At 35.9% G+C, this 19,886-nt stretch overlaps 1 long non-coding RNA gene across 1 annotated transcript; it reads left to right on the top strand.

The window, feature by feature from the left end:
• Window positions 1-3,523: 3,523 nt before the first annotated feature.
• LOC145668630 (uncharacterized) lies at window positions 3,524-10,320 on the top strand. Its single transcript, XR_014128053.1, has 4 exons — window positions 3,524-3,788; window positions 7,285-7,444; window positions 8,408-8,510; window positions 10,130-10,320. It is a non-coding gene; the product is annotated as an uncharacterized LOC145668630 (long non-coding RNA).
• The last annotated feature ends 9,566 nt before the right edge of the window (window positions 10,321-19,886 follow it).

Here is a 19,886-nt window from a genome sequence, read left to right as displayed (position 1 = left end):
AAATTAGCGACAAAGTTACCAGAAAGTTAAACACAATGACTGTAGGAAATACTAGTTCGCCGCAACTGCATTATACTGTATTTGAGATATTTGAACTAGATTATAATACTATTGAACAGTGCCGTACCGTGGAAAATCTGCGCTCGGGACGAGAATACAACGATGGTTCCGTAGATATGAGTGAGGTGGACAGACCAGCCGCGAAGCGCCAGCATGGTTGGCGCGAACCGCCACGATCGTAGAACAGCGCGAAAATTTTCAAAAATAAACCCTGCTTTCCTTTGATTTTGAGCATTTTTTTTTTTAATTTTTCCCCTTCCATTTTATATGTGCACATGCATTTTCTGGCCCTGGTCAAATTAAATATTAGATTGAAAAATACTGCTGTTGATCTAAAATATTTCAAGTAATTTTTCCTCTCTCTTTTTTCTTTCCTTCTTTTCTTTTTTCCTCCCGAATTCCCCCCCCCCTTATTTCGACGCCAGGCACGGCACTGATATTGGAGCATATTTGGCGTCCTTTAAGCAACATTGTTCTGCAAGTGACACACCACGTATATACAGAGTTTCAGTGTTAATTTTGGTGATGGATCGCAGAGTGTATGAACGTTTGAGGCAAATAGTTCATCGAGAGAAGTTCAAAATTGGTTGAATTAATGAGGAAACAACACTGTCAAGCCACGAATCTAATTGAGGAACGTTGCACATTTTATTCTTTGCATCAAAATGAAGGGCAATAGTTCCAAAGACATTTTTTTGTGAAAGTAAAGACGCAACCGAACCGCTATACTTTTGCTAATAATTTGCAGGGTTCCAAGTTGCCAGTGAAGCAACAAGGGAGAAGTTGCTATTAGAGCCATCAGTTATTTGGATGAAAGCACAAAACATATGTTCTCAAATAAAGTTCTTGGAGCGAGAGGTTTGTGTTTATATAGACAATGAAGACAGTATAGTGAAGTTGAGCAAGAAAACAAAAGGGGTGGATTACAGGGATAAGTCACTACAAAAAGAAGAAAACACAAGGTGTAGAAACTGTAATAATTACCACAAACCGAATAAATGCCTAGCGTATGGTATTAATGTTACCACTGCAATAAACATAATAACTTTGCAAGAGGAGATTTCACAAGAAAATGACTTCGCAGAGTAAAGAAATCCAGAAAGTTAAGAAAGTGAGTCTAGGAAGTGTAAGCACATCGTCTGCGGTGGTAGGTGACTTTGATGTCGCTGAAACAACAGAGTGAAATAGGTCAGAAAAACAGTTACTGAATTCATCGATGCAGTGGTAAGCAGGAGGTAGAGTTTAGTAGTAGTACTAGAGAATTGTAGTAGTAAAGTAAAGAATAAGTGTAGAAGAGCTAGGACTACCGAGTGTAATAATTCATTAGAAAAGAAGAGGAAATACATGAAAACAACAATGAAGAAAGTAGAGAGATGGAAAAGAAGGAAACGCTGAATTCCATGAAACTTGAAGAGGAAGAAGCCTTTAAATTTTTAAGCTTGAATTGTGTTAAATCAATAGTGGAAGATAGGAATCAAATTGAGAGCCGTTGAATTTGGGTTGATGTTGGTGGAAGCACTTGCAGTTCAAAGTGGATACTGGTAAGACCATTACAGCAATTTAGTACCGGACATACAATTTTAACGACTCAGAATCGCAATCAAGAGGTTGTACAATATGTTACCCGGATGATACAACATACAAAGTTGCGAGAAAAATAATGGTCTATGACGTTAAATGGAAGGATTTTTTTTACCAATCTTTGTTGTGAATAACAGGATTCAATCGTCAATGATTGGAAGAAATTCGTTAGATAAACTGTATATGAATTGGAGGAATCTACTTGGAATAGCAGGTGATATAGTCATTCGGTCTAGTAGAGCAAAGAACCTGAAGTATCGCGGTCGAAGATGATAAGAGTTAAGTAGTCACAACATAAAGCCAGAAAAGAAAAAGGCGGTCAAAGGATAACGCGAGAAACTAAAGACAGAAAAGGTCGAAATGACAAGATAGATGACTTGGCTACCTATTCAATAACTATCTACAAGCCCGCAACTAGAGGGGCGCTAGGGGGCCTTGCCCCCCTAATCTTTTCATGACTATTCCAGACCTCAACACATAATGCTATAAAAAACACAATTTAGATATTTGTAAGAGATTTTTTAAATGACTTAGCCCCCTTAACTTACTCATGCCCCCCAAACTTCTGTGGCTGGTTTTGGGCCTGGCTATCTACAATTAAAAAACAAAAGGAGAAAATATTCGTAGCAAGTAAACTTAAGAATCAGGGATAAAAAATGCCTTAAAAGCATCCAGTTCATGGCAATCCAGAATTTTAATAGAAGATATACAGGGTATTAATGAACTATACCGACAAACTGTAAGAGGTGATTCCTCACATCAACATAAGAGAAAAATTCATATGGACCTATGGCGAAAAGTGCATTTTTCAGAGCTAAGGACGTCCAAAATCGCGAAAAAGTCAAATTTCAACAGGCCCTATTTTGAATTCCAGAAACTGTGGATGATATTCCTTATCAGCGTAAAGGGAGCCACGCATACACAATTCAGAAGTGCGTATGTCGTCAATGTTCAATAAGTGTGCAGGGAATTACCTACAATGTGTAATTCTCAGATATGCTCTAAATAGAGTTTTCAGATACACCTTGATTTCAAGGAGGGTCCAAAGTAGGCAGAAGGTAAGCCTTGACAACAATGGACATTCCCCACCCAACCAGGTACATTCTAGGAACGTGCCATTTAAGTTCCATATGTATCGTTTACGTACCTGGTACTTGAGAAATGTACATTTCATATGCATAGCATGTGTCGCTAGGTACGTGCCTTTCGAGGAATTTCTGGCACTTGAAAGGTACTTTTACATGCTTCACTGGAATGTGAGGAATGTGAATGGCACATACCCCATGTACCACGGCCTGCTTGCGCGTAAGTTGTTTCGTATTGCGACTAGAGTTGCCAATTTTGCCACTTTGTGGCTAGATGCGGCCACTTTGAGAACCTAGTTAGTCATAAAATTTTCAAAGAGCCAATAGTGTCTTTCTTTCTTTTTTTCTTTTCTTTCTTCTTCTTTTTTTTTTTTTTTTAGAAATATGCTTTTCTCTTTTAGCCACGTTCTGAGTTTAGCCACATTTTAATATATTATATGTGTCATTTTGCTATTTTCTGAAGTTTCATGCATTTTCTAAGTTGTAACATTCTAAATCCCACTGTTAGAATTGTTTATCTCTATAACACAGTGTTATTCTCTATACGAAATTTCATCCAGTCTTGTAACTAGTTGAAAGAGAACCAGCCGAGTTCAAATAACAGAGATAAAAGAACCTTCGTCACAACTTGAAGAAGAAGATGATATTTATCTCTGTGAGGGGAGTATTATAGGATTCGGATTTATTTATCATTGTCTCAGCGTGGAAGCTTGCTTTCTTCTAGCCATTCCTGGCCATTTTTAGCTATTCGTTGAAGCCACTTTTTCGCGTTGGTGTTGGCAACACTAAAAGCAACATTCATTTGTCTACACTCCACAAGTACATATTTATTTAAAGGAGGGAAAGATTGCAATTCAATTCTAAAGGTCAAAGATTCAAGTGAAACACTAATTTCAATATTATCATATTACAGTTATATTTACTTATTACATAAATAGGAAGAAGGCATCTGGATCTGAACGGTCGTGCCTATGAAGAAGGCGTTCATGAAATGAAATGAAAGCTGGCGGAGGCTGAACTTACAATCAACTTCATTTTCATAAGAATTTTCTTTTATTTCAGGTAATTATGCATGGAAATACACCGTATATTGTTTTATATATTCTCGATAAATATACTGCCAAATTTACGAAATTAAATATAGGTTCAAACTTTTGATATGTTCACTGGAAGAAAATATAAAATTATGTATAATTCTAGCACACAGAACATTTTATTTTCTCTGTAGTCTTAGTCTGAGTGCAGATATTTAAAATGATGAAGTTTGGGTATAACTACCGAAGCATCGTACAACTTTTTTTCTACCGGATAAAATAGTTTCTTTTGCATGGTAAGAAAAGGTAATTGAGTTGTAACCTAACCTGCGTGCAGATTAATGATACAGATTGGTACATAAATGCATGAAATATATAGCCTACTGCTTTCTCTTCATTGACTTTCGGCAAGATTCTAGAACACAGGTCCTCCATTTCATTTAGCTGTAATTAAGACAGAAAACAACGTGCCCTGGGAGGCTGTAACCCACCTTCCCTTGCTAACGCTCGCTCGGTACTACTGTCTAAATTAAATATTAAACTTTGATGCAGAAAAGAACAAACCTAGCTACTAACCTATATGGGGTACCTTCCCTTCACTTTCTGTTCCTTCAGCAAACATTGAGGTGTGCCTTGCATTCCCCGGTGGAGATTCACTTTAAGAGGTCTTGCGCAAAATAACCAACATATCTGTGCTTGGTGGCCACTAAAAAGCACGAATGCTATCTAACGGAGTCAGTGCAGGAGCGGGCTACACAGGGATACGTCCGTAGAAGGCACACGCGTCAGCGATGGTGGGTCGCGTAAACGAGGATTGTGGAAAACCTGCTTTCATAATAAAAAAAAAATATGTTTTAGTTAGTCATATGCGCATTACGTTTATTGCATATTGCCCTTTATTAATCTACCATAACTTAATGGGCGAATTTGTGCATAATCAGGTTCGACTTTAATTAATATATTTTCACGTAAATACGCATCTCACAGGTAAGAGCTCACCATATCGTGATTACTTACACACTACCCTATTAAAATATATTGGATTAAGTTCCAAAGTTGGTTGTCTGTTGCTAACAAAATTTTGAAAAGGGTAAACTTTACAACGCCCGCTCCAGCAGGTATACTCACTCAGAAATGAGAAATTACACTCTAATAATTTTATGAAAATGAATCAAAACTTACCTAACCTTAAGTTAACCCGTTCCTAACCCCTACCCTACTTATTTCTATCCTAATTTACTCTGGCCTACCGTACTCTACAATACTTTGTACAAGGGCCCTACTTATCGATGCGCAGCTGGAGCGTGTCTCGTAAAGTTTACTCTTTGAAAATTTACCGAGTTGAAATGAATAACTTTCTTGTTTCTGTGCTTGATAATGGGACGTATTCCGAAGTTGGTCGTCCGCCTAGTTCTTGGCTAGAAGCTTAATAATTGGGTCCTTTCTGTTCCAAAGTTTGATATTTAATTCACATTTATTGCCGAGCGAGCGTTAGCGAGTGAAGTCGGGTTAGAGCCCGCAGGACACGTTGTTTTCTATTTTTCTTACAGCTAAGTGGGAAGGGGGACTTGTGTTCCAGAACCTTGCCGGCAAGTTGGTTATGTACTTACCGTTACATTGAAAAGTATAACTTTTTCCATCCTTCTTTACAGTTATTTGCTTACCACATGTTTTACAATTTACTTCTAGATTTATTAAGCCGTGACTTTTACTTACTTTTAATAGATTTTTCTGATTATCACCAGCCATGTTCACAACAAAGAAATGCTCATTACATTCCCATAATCCTACTATGAGAAATCCTTGCCCCACGTAGTTCTCTCCGCTTCCCAAATAGTTCCATGTTTAGAACTGTTTATATAAGAAAATAAACACAAATTGCGCTCTCGTTATACATTATCAAGCACAAAAACAAGCAAATTATTCATTTCTTTCCTTTAAATTTTCAAAATTTTGCTACAATCGACCAACTTTGGAACAACCCTTGATACTATATAAGGAGAGCAAAGTTGTGTTAATGTTTTACGTATATACGCAGTTCTATACATGAAACTATTTGGCAAGCAGAGGGAACTACTTCGCGCAAGGTTACCGCATGGTAGGATTGTGGGTATGTAATGAACATTATTATTGTAAACATGGCTGCAGGTACTCAAACATCTGATGTAACAGTATTCCAGTTTTGAAACAATAAGTTAATAATCAAAATTAATAAATCTAAAAATAAATTGCAGACAATGTGGTAACCAAATAAGTACAAAGAAAGTTATACTTTTCAAAATTACTCCTAAAATTAGACTAAAAGTCGGAATATCGGAGAGGTGTCCGATACAGTTTTCCGAAATTTACTAAGATGGTAAACTATATGTAAAATTTCCAAACTTACTACTAAAATTAGACTATACTTGTAAAAAAGTCAGCATGTCAGAGGGGAGTCCGATTCATTTTTCTTTGGTGTGGCTCAGTGTCGTGCTGTGGGGAGAAGGCGGGCGGGGCAACGGCCCAAGCCCTGAAGTAAAGGGGAGCAAAATTGAGGAGGGAAAAAAGTAAAGATAGAATGTTCGTTCGGAAAGTAAGTTCCGTTTGGTAATAAAAAAGAAATAGAGTACAGATTAAGAAAGCATTTTTGCACAAAAATCAAGAACACTTGCACTACTTTTCTACATAACTCCCGTAATTTTCCAGGCATTTTTCATAGCGTTGCCTAAGTTTGATTCCTGAGACATAGGGTGTTGCCGCCTGTGTTGTCAATCATCTGGTAATGTGTTCTTTGAACTTTTTATTGTTGAAACGCTTAGCATCAAGTAAAAACTCCAGATGCAGAAAGAGATAGAAGTCGCTAGGAGCGAGGTCGGGACTGAACGCAGGATGGCTGAAAACGTCCCAGCCAAAGCTTTCATGGAATTATTTGGCCATATTCCCAGTGTGTGGTCGGGCGTTGTCTATACTCTCTTTTCTTGCTGAGAATAATTGGGCGAAACCACGCTTTGAACGGGCAACCGGACAGTCCCGATTTCTGCTCCTCTTAACACATTGGGGTTCCAATCCCCTGAAACTTGAAACATTTATGTATTTTACATAACTTCAGGCGAAATTTATGTATGTTATGTGTATTTCGTGTTGTATACTCGTGCTGCATCACCTTTTTCTCTGTCCCATATTAACAACTTTCGTAAAAAAAAAAAAAAAAAATGTACCATTTTGATGAACATTGATGTCCATAATGATTATTAGGAAACATTGTTTGGGATCGACATCGATTAAAGTGTAGGGGTTAATTCATAATGCAAACCCAATTTCGAAGTTTGTACTGCAATGATATAATTAGCATTCAATATGTCTTTCTCTTTGCTGCATAGTATACCATGTTGGGAAAACGTAGAATTCTTACATAGAGGTAGATTTTTTCTGAAATTACTGATCTCACATAGGAGAAAGTTCGATTACTGGCTTAGAACGTATAATTTAATTAATTCTTTACATATCGTTCATTACTCACAATTTGTTTTATTTATTTCTTTAAGGTACGAGAACTTGCCAAAGTAGGTGGGAAAGACACCAGGAATATTACTTATAGGCTCCTCCGAAAATTGTTGAGTAACAGCCTAGCTCAAAAGTACAGCTGGCTTGGAGCAAAGGGAAAGACTGTTCTATCTACTTTAAAAATTGGACAAATCATACTTGGTAAGTATTTTCTATGTATGTGTGTTTCTTGATAATAAATGTTTAACCTATAAACAATATAGTAGTTTGCGAACGATAGTCCTCGCTTATTTCGCATATAGAATTTCAATATTAGTCTGGCATATTGGATTGGGTGAAAGCCAATTTTTCACTTCGTATGTGTTTTTCCTAATTCATCCCAAATTTGTTTTCTCTAGCTCCAGTTTTGTAGGCTGAAAATTTACGCAAGTCAGCACTACCAACTTAATTTGCACTTTAAGGGGCGTTTTCACCTGAGGCGATTTCCGTTGTTTTTAAAACACGTCAGTAGTATTTCACTTCATATTTTACTTAACAGTAGAAGAGTTGCAAACATGTAGTATGAAGAAAGCTGAGAATCGAACTCGTCAAACACTATGTTGACGAAGAGGCAGAAAAGGGAAAATTGAATTTTTTTCTTATATTTGATTTGTATACCGTTTATTTTTAGGTATTAAATATCTATTTTTTCATAATTCTGTACCTACAGGTACATTAACTTTTAGGTAGAGTGGGCGATGACGATATATCAGACACAAAATAAATGAAACCTTTACGCACCGCAACGTAGTAAAATGAATAAAAGTAGTTTCATTCACTTCATATTACTTTCGTCAGTTGTATTAAAAAAGGATATACAGGTCTGGAGTAGGACGTGGTTACGAAATGAAAGGAATAAAATCAGGAAGATAGTTTTTCAACATTTCAGATCACTACAGAACCTAACTTCATACTGTGGTGGCCTTACGTATTGAAAAATACTCTTCCTGATTTTATTCCTTTCATTTCTTAACCACGTCTCATTGCGGATCGTGTATGCTTCTCTTTTAAAACTACGACTGGTGGTGATGTGAAGTCAATGAAACTACTTTTATTCATTTTAATACATTGTGGTATATATTTAAACTTACATTTATTTTGTCTTACGTTCCTTTTTTTTCACAGATGTCGTTCGTGTGCACGCCTGCGAAGCTACGGATGCTCAAATTGTAGAACCGATCCAGCGCTGGCTAGTAAAGGCGAAACAAAGAGCAATGAAGGAAAAGGAGTACGTATAAAATTCAACTATTAAATTGAACATATGCACCTAACACTTCTTATCCCACAATAAAATTTAGACGGCTGAAAACAGGTATCTTAATGTGTAGAAGTAGGGAAGATAAAATACCTTAGATCTCAAGAAAGCAAAAAAGCGCATCATATATATCCTCATGTGTATAAGTGATGTGAGTTCAATGTATCAACTTGGCCCTTGACAACAAGATAATTTAGGAGTTACTTGTTATTATTTGTGCCTAAGTTAAAAGATGGTTTCTTAAGAGTAATCCCCATTTAACCATGTTGTTTCTTAAACATTTACATAAATTGTTACATTTACACGTATCTTGACTTCAAGAGCCCGAAGACGTAGACTTACAAAATCAATGTAATTACGGTCACCTTAAGGTGTGACAAGTTTTTTTTTTCTTCTTTTAAAGAATAAGATATAGAATTTCTATAATCTACGCCTCCTTTAGCTGTGCTCAGTCTCGAATTGCTGCATGCTTTATTTGTGGTAGACAGCGTGGGACTGTATTGCATGTAATGTAGTGAGTTACAGAGACATGTTTACAGATTTTATTTGCCAGCTTTAACAGGCCAACAGCATGGCTCTACGTTCCACAGAAGCCGTCTCACAATCACTCTTTTGCGGACTAATTTTAATAATTGTATCAGCAGTTTTCGTAATTTCCCCTCGGTAAAGCTACGATTTGATACTATTTATTTTTTTTTTTTGGGGGGGGGTTGACATTAATGATCCGTGTTTCCTGACAATCCAGAAAGTATTCAGGTACTTAAGCATAATATTGAGCGAGCTGTTTGTGAAATCACGCCACAAACCATCTAACAAACGTATACTGCAAAATCAGGTTGACAGGATCCGCTACTGCCAAGCAATTTTAGACAGGTATTTGAATGAAATTATCGTCCATACTTAATCGGAAGGATACAATTTACAATAAAGCTACAAACGTTCAATCATGCTGAATAGTGTTTCTTTGCGACTTTTAAATAGAAACCAGCCGATGGTTCATCCTTTCTGTTGAAATATTTAAGATTTGAGAAATGATTTTTATTTTTTTTTTATTTTAAACGATTAGAATAAAAATATAAACATTACTTAGTGTAGCTTCTAGCACACGGTTTAGATTTCAGTATTCCTTTCATACTTCACTGGGAATAAAATCTGAAACTATTTTTGCAGAACCTTGTAATTATTTATTCACGTAATAAGATCATTGTAATATTACAACTTAAAAAAACAAAAACAACCATGATGTCAAATGTTTAAAAAGCACTAGCTATTGCTTATTCTTGCAAGGATTTTATCTCCTTTCAATAAACTTCATTTACTATGTGCTTATTTTGGAACTCACTTTAAAGGAATTTGAACTATAAAAAGGTCAACATTACAGGAAATGTTTTCACTACACACTTAAATCCTGTTGCCAGTTCAATTCAATTCAATGTTTTCATCCTTTTGATAATGCAGACAATTTAAGAATACTATGAGAGGAGGAGGATGTTTCTTTTTTCCATTTTGAATAGAAAACGAAATTTATGTTTAGATACTGTGAACTTGCAAGCTAATCATTATTATTTGATTTATTTTTTTTCTTTTTTTAGAGACGTCAATCTGTAACGACCATCATCGTTTGGAGACCTTTTTGTTCCCCCGAGAAGGATTCGTCAGAAAAAAAACAAACAAACAAAAAAAAACTTCAGAAAGTAATGTTAGTACTTATGTATGAGAGGAGATAATTTGAGTTTTTGTGTTTTTCTGTATAAGAATTATATTATTAAAATTAGTATTTAAATATATTTTTGTCGCTTTGTTATTTTATTCTTAAAAACAAAAAATGTAATGAGGGATTGTCAGCCGCGTGAATGAGAGAGATGTTAGAGTTAGTCGCGTGAGCGACAGGCATGGTTTTCCTCTCGAGGCTTCGTCGGTGGTTCTCGATCGGTGTGTTGTTAGTTTGGTGAAGAACAAGGAGTTTGAATGCCTCTGAATGGGAAACCTATTTTGTTCGATTATAATGAAAACAAGAATTATTCTTAATAATGTTTTTGGCGAAAGTGTTAATTCAGTTTGTGTTCTTTTTTTAAAAAAAGAGGAAAAAAGAACGACTTTTCTAAGAGAATTCTGGTTTTATTTTTGAAGATGATTAGACAAAAATATTTGATTGCTTATTTTTTGGTAATTAACACTTGAATAGTTATTTTGAAAAATTGAGAATTCAGATTATAGATTTGGAGATTTTTCTCCGAATTTTCTCTCTCGGGCTTGGCTGTTTGAGATTAAATCTACAAAATATTTTTTATTTTATTTTATTTTATTTTTTCGATTTGGTTTCATTCGAGTTGGACTACGGGGATTGGGACGGTTACATCAGAGAGAAGATAAAGACCAGATATTAAAAAAAAAGAAAGAGTTATGTTCTTGCATTGATAATGCGGACCAGTGTTCTAGAAGTATCTCTTAAAGAGAACTTTAGAAAAGGATTTACCCTCGCACTGCTGTGCTCAAAGTAAAGAGTTACCCATTTATGAGAACTAAAATTATTTTAAAGTTGTGTATTGATACTGAAATTAAGAGAATGAAGTGTTTTAAGCGTAGATCAATATGAAGTTAAACTATACGTAAAATATGTAAGTTAGCGGTAAAATTGCACTAAATTTACATCAATGTTGATATTTCGGCAGGTCCGGATCCTCCAAAATCCCCTTTCGTAGCCACGGGGGCGCAGTGGCTCAGTGGTAGAGCGTCCTTGGTGCTTGGGTTTTTGGTTCGATCCCAGCTTGCGCCGTGTAAACTTTGTGGTGGACAAACACTGTGCTCTGGTTTTTATTGGAGTTCTTCCGTTTCCTCCCACTCTTCATTCCAAAATTTCTCATCACCGTCTCCTTTAGCCTAACTTGCATAACCGTCGAACGTAAAACTGGAAGATTTCATTTCCTTTCGTACACCACTTCCTACCTGGTATATATTATGTTTGACTCTTAGCACACACACACACACATTACCCTAAGACAGTGCTGTTCAGCCTTCTTTTTCTCACGTACCCGTGGACACAATTCATCATCCAATTGTGTACCAGCTGTAGATAAATTAAATCGAAATGAGCTTATTAAATCTTCGGGGGTACGCGTACCTCTGGGGATACGTAATCCGAAAGTAATCATATTTTGAAATCAAAGCAGGACATGTGTTGATTAATAAGAGAGAGACAAATAGAGAACCAGCAAACGGACAATCAGTGTACAAATCAAAAGACTATTTACAGGGGGATAAAGTGCACATTCCCAAAAAAATTAACATGGGTAATTTCAAAATATGCTTATTTTCGGATTACGTATCCCCAGAGGTACGCGTACCCCCGGTTGAATAGCACTGCCCTAAGGAACATTACGGACATGCCTAGTACATTCCTGGCACATGCCAAGTAAATGTGTCAAGTACATACACGGTACGTGATATACACATAATTGATACATTCCTCGGTATGTGTCATGCACGTACTTTTGGGCGGAAGTAACCTTATTCCTTACATGTGTATTTCACATGATTGGTCTATTCGCGTACCTATCATGTACATTCCAATGTACCTCGAGGAACATTCTTTACACATGACCAGTATGTACTTGTGTTGGGTGGGTCAATGCTTCGGAGGAAAGTCTGAAGTGTTGGGAACCTGCAGCTCCTTGTATTTTTGTGTTCGGAATAATGTATGATGCGATGTATTTCGTCGCGGTGTATTTCACGTTTCCTTCACTTATAAGCATGAAAGAAACTATTGCAGCATGCGTTTTCCCGAGTACGAGAAATGTACTGCTGACGATCCTTAACACTTGCGACATCGCGTCAAAGAATTCTGTGTTCATTGCTATCAAGCGTTATCATTTGCCTACTTTGGATCAATCATAAAGTCAGAGCATATCTCAAAATTCGGCTGATGGCATTTCTGGGAATTTCACCCTGTAGGGGTCATAACATTTTTGAACGGTCCCTAAATAGTCAGTTTTCTAGTGGTCACTTTTTTCATTCCGTGTGCAATTTAATGGTAGAGTATTGTGGATAGTATCATTTTATTCCCTATAAAATAGGGAATAAGAAAAGTGATGGTGGACATGTCAGACCGGCAACTGGAAAGGGGGAGGGGAAATGATGAGTCATCGCTCGCTTAACTCCTTGTAAGTTCGCTCCTAATCATTCATTTTTTTTTTAAAGAAAGGCCTAAGTACGTTCTACAAATTATGTTATTAGCAGCTTTTACGTAAATGTAGCCGTTTTGGTTATTTCCAAAAAAAAAAAAAAAAAGGATTTTTTCTAAGAAAAAATATTTCATTTGACAAAATCATTTTTTTATTTATTTATGCCAAATAGCTAAAGTTATAAAACGAGCATGAAATACGAAGAAATTTTTATTTTCAAAATCGTTGTTATATAAAACGTAAGGAAAAGAACAGTACAGAAAATTAATATTTCACTCAAGAGAAGAAATTAATATGTTTTAATTATCATTACACCTATTCCTACAATTTATTATAGTAAATCTGGAAAGATAGATGGACGCATGACGTCATGCCATCCCCGATGCCTATCCTTGCTCAATATAATTTTTTAGGAAGAGGGGCGACGCTATAGATATTTTTGGAAGTGCGGTAACGACGTTCCCCCGCGTTCCGTCACTTTTACCCCTGATGTGGTCCATATTAATATCAATTCTGTAGATGTTCATAAGTTGAGAAACATGTTTTAATTATCATAGAATAAGTAGTACTCCAGTTATGTGTTTCTTATTATATTCATTTATTGAAACGTAAAAGATACCCTTCTTTTGATGTGAATCCACATGTTAGTCATCGGGACAGTTCCAGAATCCGAAATTATCCTTCTTCTTCAATCTTTATAACATTAATTCTTCTTAATAATATTTTAATATACATTACACTACACTATGACACCATATTCGGAACACACTAATATAAAACAAGAAATGGTTAAAAGGGGGACAAAGGAAACACACAAACACTTAGTGATTTCCGTTCCTTTACGTCACAGAGATTTTACCTTGTTCAACCTATCGTCAGCAGTTCGAAATACGGACGGACTGGTTCACGAAAGAAGAGAATAAGAAGTCACATAACAAAGGCTTTCACGTTATCGAGTTATGACAGTGCTCAGTTCCTTCTTGTTCCACGAGAGTTTATTTCCTTCGCATTATCCTAGTAACTGATTCCCTATCTGCGTAGTCAGCTTCGAGGTAGCCATCTCATAACCTGATTCAAGTTCATCGCTGACAGAAGCTTTTCAGGTCCACAAGGAATATCACACATTATTGGCTCGTATTACCCTTTCCCATTAATAGTTCAACCCCAGTTAGTCACTGTAGGTAGTTCAGGATTCGCAATATATGCTTTACGCCATATCATGGCTTAAAAATGTGCTCGTTTTATGACCAGACGCAGAGTATCTTGTGTTGGAGGCATGCATGATCAGACAAAATAGGAGGGGAAAGCGTGTATTGATATACAAGCTTATTCCTTATATCTATCCCGTCTATCAATATAAAACTTGGTACAGTCATTTCTTATCCTCCATAGTGATTTTCGAGATATATTTGGATCGAGTACTTTTACCCGAGGCCATTCCAGAGGGGTCAAAGTTAATGGGAGGGATTTCTGGAGGGAATTTTCCCCACATTCTCCCAATTTTCCCTGTTTAAGTACATTATGGACCTCAATACATAGCACCTCTAGAAAGCTTGTTTCATGCTGAAGAGAATGCATTATAAACCATGACTTTCCAATGAACAGTGTTGACGCAATAGCTATTTCAATATGAGTCTACGATTTTCTTTATAGTAACAGGGTTAATGGAACCCAAGGACTTACTCCGTTGTCCTTGACATCTAATTTTTTATGCATGAACATATCTTTGTTATGTTTACTGAATGGACTAGGTTTGATTACCATGTCCGGATGACAGGTTCCTGTCCCTTCCTTGTGAGAACATAATAGTTAATGTTTAAGAATAATGTACTTTCGTTCAGAATTGCACAAGTAAAACAGTAATAGAAAATTGATTTTTCGTAATTAGAGTAGTATTAAAGTAGTTATTTATTAGCAAGTAAATATAGGAAATATACAATTTTAAGCAAATTTATGATGTAATATAATTTCACTGAACTGATACATGACAGTCTCGTGTTAGGAGAACTAAATAACTTGAAGAGCTTATAATGTGCGGGGAAAGGGAGACTCAGAATTATATATATATATATATATATATATATATATATATATATATATATATATATATATATATATATATATATATATATATATATATATATATACAGGGGCGGATCCTTAACGCTCAGGTATACACTGTATAAACTTGGCTTCAATCCTGCTTTACACTGGCTAAAGCTGCAAACTATGGCTTAGCCCCTCCCTTGATCATATCCTGGATCCGCAAATATATATAAGCAATATAACAATGTCTTCTAAAAGATCCTTCCAATTTACAGAACTAAGGGGCCGTGGCCTTCCTAGGGAAACATCCTAGTTACGCTAATGTTTCATTCTCGTTTTATAAATTTAGCTATTTGGCATAAATAAATAATACAAAAATGATTATTTTGCCAAATGAAATATTTTTTTCTTAGAAAAATTTCTTTCTTTCTTTCTTTCTTTTTTCTTTTCTTTTCTTTTTTTTTTTTTTTTTTGAAATTTTAACCATAAAGGCTACATTTACGTAAAAGCTGCTAATAACATAATTTGTAGAATGTACTTAGGCCTTTCTTTCAATAAATAAATAAATAAATAAATAAATTGCATGATTAGGAACGAAGTTATAAGGGGTTAAGCGAGCAATGACTCATCATTTCCCTCACCCCCTCAACCTTTCCAGTCGCGGGTCTGACCACCCATCACTTTTCTTATTTCCCATCTTATAAGGAACAAAATGATACCATCCACAATACTCTACCATTAAATTGTACAGGGGATACCACCAGAAAACCCACTATAAAGCGAGTTTTCGTATTTTCTACGGAATAAGCCCATCATACTGAGTTAACTGATAGTTTGGATTTGGCTACACTATATGTAGTTCTCCAGATATAAGGCCTAGAAGAAAAATTTTTGATTGAAATATATTGGATCTTTTGATCCAAAAAATCAATAATCAAACTAAAAAAAAAAACATTTTTAAAATGTCTGGGTATATGATTTCTATTATTTATTTAAAACGAAAGAAATCGTTTTATTTCGAAAATGAAAACGTATAATGTAAACTATACCTGAGAAACGTAAAACTTAGGACAAAAACATAAGTATTACATTCTGCTCGGCATTATTAGTGACGTCGAGAAATATAATTGCATTCATAGCGTATTATTTATTACTAATTGCTTCACTGTAACTAATTTTAGATGAGAAATTCAGCTCCTATTCGTTACAGCTTTTTTTCTCCTTCCCTTGTGCAAAGCAATACGCCTGGCATCTGGTGAGCAAACAATATTTTAAACCAGAAGTAGCAAGTAATTAGCCTTGTTAAGCAGAAGCAAATGAGCTATTGATTAAACCATGCAGGCGCTCATGTGTCTAAAGGGCATGTTTAAAACTTCACCAACCATTTCACAACCTTCAACAAGAGCAATACAATTCAACCGTTGAGTTTCGTTCATTTTAGCTTCTCAGTGAAACAATTAACTTTTGTATATACATATAGTATTTTTTTTTTCATTCATTTTGCTACAGCTACAACACTTCTAGGGGCGTCATCTAGTGGAAATTCCTGACTTATATATATATATATATATATATATATATATATATATATATATATATATATATATATATATATATATGTGTGTGTGTGTGTGTGTGTGTGTGTATTAGGGTGGTCCAAATTTATATGGGGAAAAATAAATTTAGGAATTTCTTTGGACTCACCCCCTAAAATGGTTCCATATGGAACCAAATTAAGCCAGGAGAAAAATTAGATCCATTGAATAATTTTAAATGGTGCCCCAAACGACCTAAAATTTTGAATGCGTTTACAATACATAGTGTATGGAGAAAAGCTGGAATAAACTCTCGTAATTTAGAAACGGCTCAAGGGAATGAAAAGATGTGTCTTGGATAATAGAACTAGAGGAAGAGACCAACCTAATCTTGTATACGTTATCATGGCGGCCGTCTTGAAGTCCACCATCTTGAATTCAGGTAAAAATTTTTAACTAGGAAGAGGGTCATGTGACATATCTTTTTGAGGTAGCATTTCACCAGATGCACAAATCTGGTATTATTTTCAAGTTACCTATATTCATGTAAGAGTTATTACGTATGAAAAACAAAATGCTTCATGTAATGTTATTTTATTGCAGTTATGGAACACAGATATGTAAGAATTTTGGAAGTCTTACATAAACTGAAACAAACTGCTTGTTTCGCTTTGAACTACAAATAAGTTTTTTTTTTTTTCCATCAAGATGATTCATAGACCATTATGAGGAAAAAGAAAAAAATATAACTTGGAAGAAATTGAAATATCCCTTATTTATGTAGTGTCTTTTTGGTAAGTTATGAATCTTATTTGCTACATAGTTTACTTTGTCGCATATAGGAAAAGATTGTCTGTGGGCCTTTATTATCTGCAAAAGAAACTGTTTGTGCTCCTCATTTTTCGTAAGAACGTTGTTGTAATCTTCTATTAGTTACACTCCCCTTTCTGCACACCGTTTGTTATTTGGATGAATTAAACTATTGTCTTTCCTTGAAGATAGTCATTGTTATTTGGCCATGAAGTCGGATCACACTCAAGAAACCCTTTGGGTATTTTAAATCTCTCGAGGAAAATTGTTTGTTGTAACAAAATCACTGATTTCTCTTTACACAAGAATTTTTATGGTATCATCTCTTGCGTCAAGCCTCTTTGCTGCTTCACGGTTTTCCCTTATAGTTTTAATTCTTTCAACCATTTTTTTCTTTTCCATTATGGTAATTCCATCATCAAAAAACCCCAATGCTACGTGTTCCTCCGTCAAGTACCAGAGTCGGCGTGAAAATTTAGAAAGAGCCACTTCAGATAATTCAGCATCTATTTGTTTTTAACTGTACAAATCTTTCAAAAATTGTAGATCTTGTAATGGTGAATGGAATGTTTGATCACATTTAAGCCAACTGTGAACAATGTCACATGTCTCATACGACAATGTCCCATATTCCCGTATACAGAGGGAAATTTTTAAACATTCCCTGAGACATCCCTAATTACCCTAGGATCATGGTTCATATCTCATTCTCTTCAGAATGGAGTCAGTCGGATCAGAAAGTGCATACTCTCCGAAGACCCGTTTCTATTTGCTTCGTTAAACGAAATTGTTGGCGAAAGAGAAATATTTTAAATAGTAGCTTGTTTTTCCCATCCACCTTACATGGTGAATTGCTCCAGACAAACGAATGAAAACTCCTCAAGGAGGTATGCCACCCAAGAATATGATGGTCAGTTCTAAAAATTCCCTGTAATCTTCTCTGCAGTGTCCTGCTTCTACAAGTTTGATAGCAAAATTGAACACTTCATTTCTTACATCTGAAATATTGTTTGTTACATCATCATCATCAATTCCTGGAATAAAGTTAGTGCAATCTATTCTAGACCACTCGTTCTGAAAACACATCAATAGGAGAACGTCCGGTCCAGATGCAAACGAAACACAACAGTTATCAAATACACATTTTAAAACTAACTCTTAACCCTTAAGGGATCCGGGGTTTTTGAGCTATTTTTTAGACTTTCAGCTACTGCATAGTCACTAGGATCATGGTTCATATCTCATTCTCTTCAGAATGAAGTTGGCTTTCAAATGGTACCACTTGCATGCTCATACCATATACCAGGAGCGGGAAAAATGATGTCAAAGGGAAAATTTCGGAGGGAAATTTTTTTTTCTCGCAATTTGGCCCCCCCTGGAGCGGCCCTGTGTGAAAGTAGCCATATAAAAAAATGTGAGAAATAGTACTTGGTATACTGAATGTGTGTGCCAAATTTCAAGTTTCTATCTTGAATACCAAGGGCGGGAGAAATTTTATCAGGAATTCCTACCATGCCCCAAATTACCGTAAAACACCATGATCTCAGGTAAAAAAATTTCCTGAGACATCCCTAATTATCCTAGGGTCATGTTTCGCCCATCATTCTCTTCAGAATAGAACTGCCTTTCAGGCGGATTTACTCACGTGTCTCCAACATGTATCTAAGGCGGGAAAATCCCGAAAAATGGATTGTTTGGTCTAAATATCCTTTTTTCAACTTTTAGCCCCCTGGACCCCCCTGTTTTAACGCAGAGATCTGAAAAAATCTGGTAAATACTACTAGGTGGGATGAATCTTTATGCACAATTCCAATTTTCCAGGTACAAAAGTAAGCCCGCCAAAAAAAATATACCGACAATGTCCCATATTCCCGTATACAGAGGGAAATTTTTAAACATTCCCTGAGACATCCCTAATTACCCTAGGGTCATGTTTCGTCCATCATTCTCTTCAGAATAGAACTGTCTTTCAGGCGGTACCATTCACTTGTCCCCATCATGTACCTAACGCGGGAAAAGCCCTGAAATGGATTTCTTGGTAAAAGTTTCCCTTTTTCAAGGTTTAGCCCCTCTGTACCCCCCTGTTTTAACGCAGAAATCTGAAAAAAAATCTGGTAAATACTACTCGGTTTGTGCAAAATTTCAATCTTCTACGTGCAAAAATAAGCCCGCCAAAAATACTTTACATAAACCCCCCCCAAAAAAAGTATTACACGAAAATATAAATTTTAGACTTATGACGTCATCACCTCCTATGTTTCGACGCAGGAAGGTGTGAAACCATACGTAATGTCTTCTACAATGCCTCTGGACTTGGAAAAAAAAACGAACGAAAAAGCTCAAATAGGAGAGTTATAACGCAATATACCATGAAACACCCCGTATGGTACAAATTGTACCATGGGATCCCCTAAGGGATAAATGTGGTGTCTACAAGGAAGGTATAGAAGGTTATTTTGGAGCTACTGCTCTAGCAGAATGCAAGCACCGTTGACAAGATCCATATTGCAAGGAGTAGTGTCACAATAAACTGCCTGCACGAACTATACCAAGTTCCATTCTTCAAGCGAATGTACTATAGTAGAATGAATATGTTCTTCTCTTGATGACGAGAAAATGGAAACACCAATTAGCCTCTCATGACCATCCCCTGTAATAATTATTGATAATCTGCCGGCAGTCTCTCTGCCAGTCAAATTCAGCAATAGTTTTCCGTTCCAATGCACAACTAACGCACTTAATGCACTCTGAAATTGTTTCTTGTAGTTCTGTGCAAC

The sequence above is a fragment of the Thermobia domestica genome, chromosome 13 (assembly GCF_964235325.1).
Source record: "Thermobia domestica chromosome 13, izTheDome1.hap1.1, whole genome shotgun sequence".
In the NCBI taxonomy this organism is placed as follows: domain Eukaryota; kingdom Metazoa; phylum Arthropoda; class Insecta; order Zygentoma; family Lepismatidae; genus Thermobia; species Thermobia domestica.
This window is presented reverse-complemented; position numbering and strand designations above follow the sequence as displayed.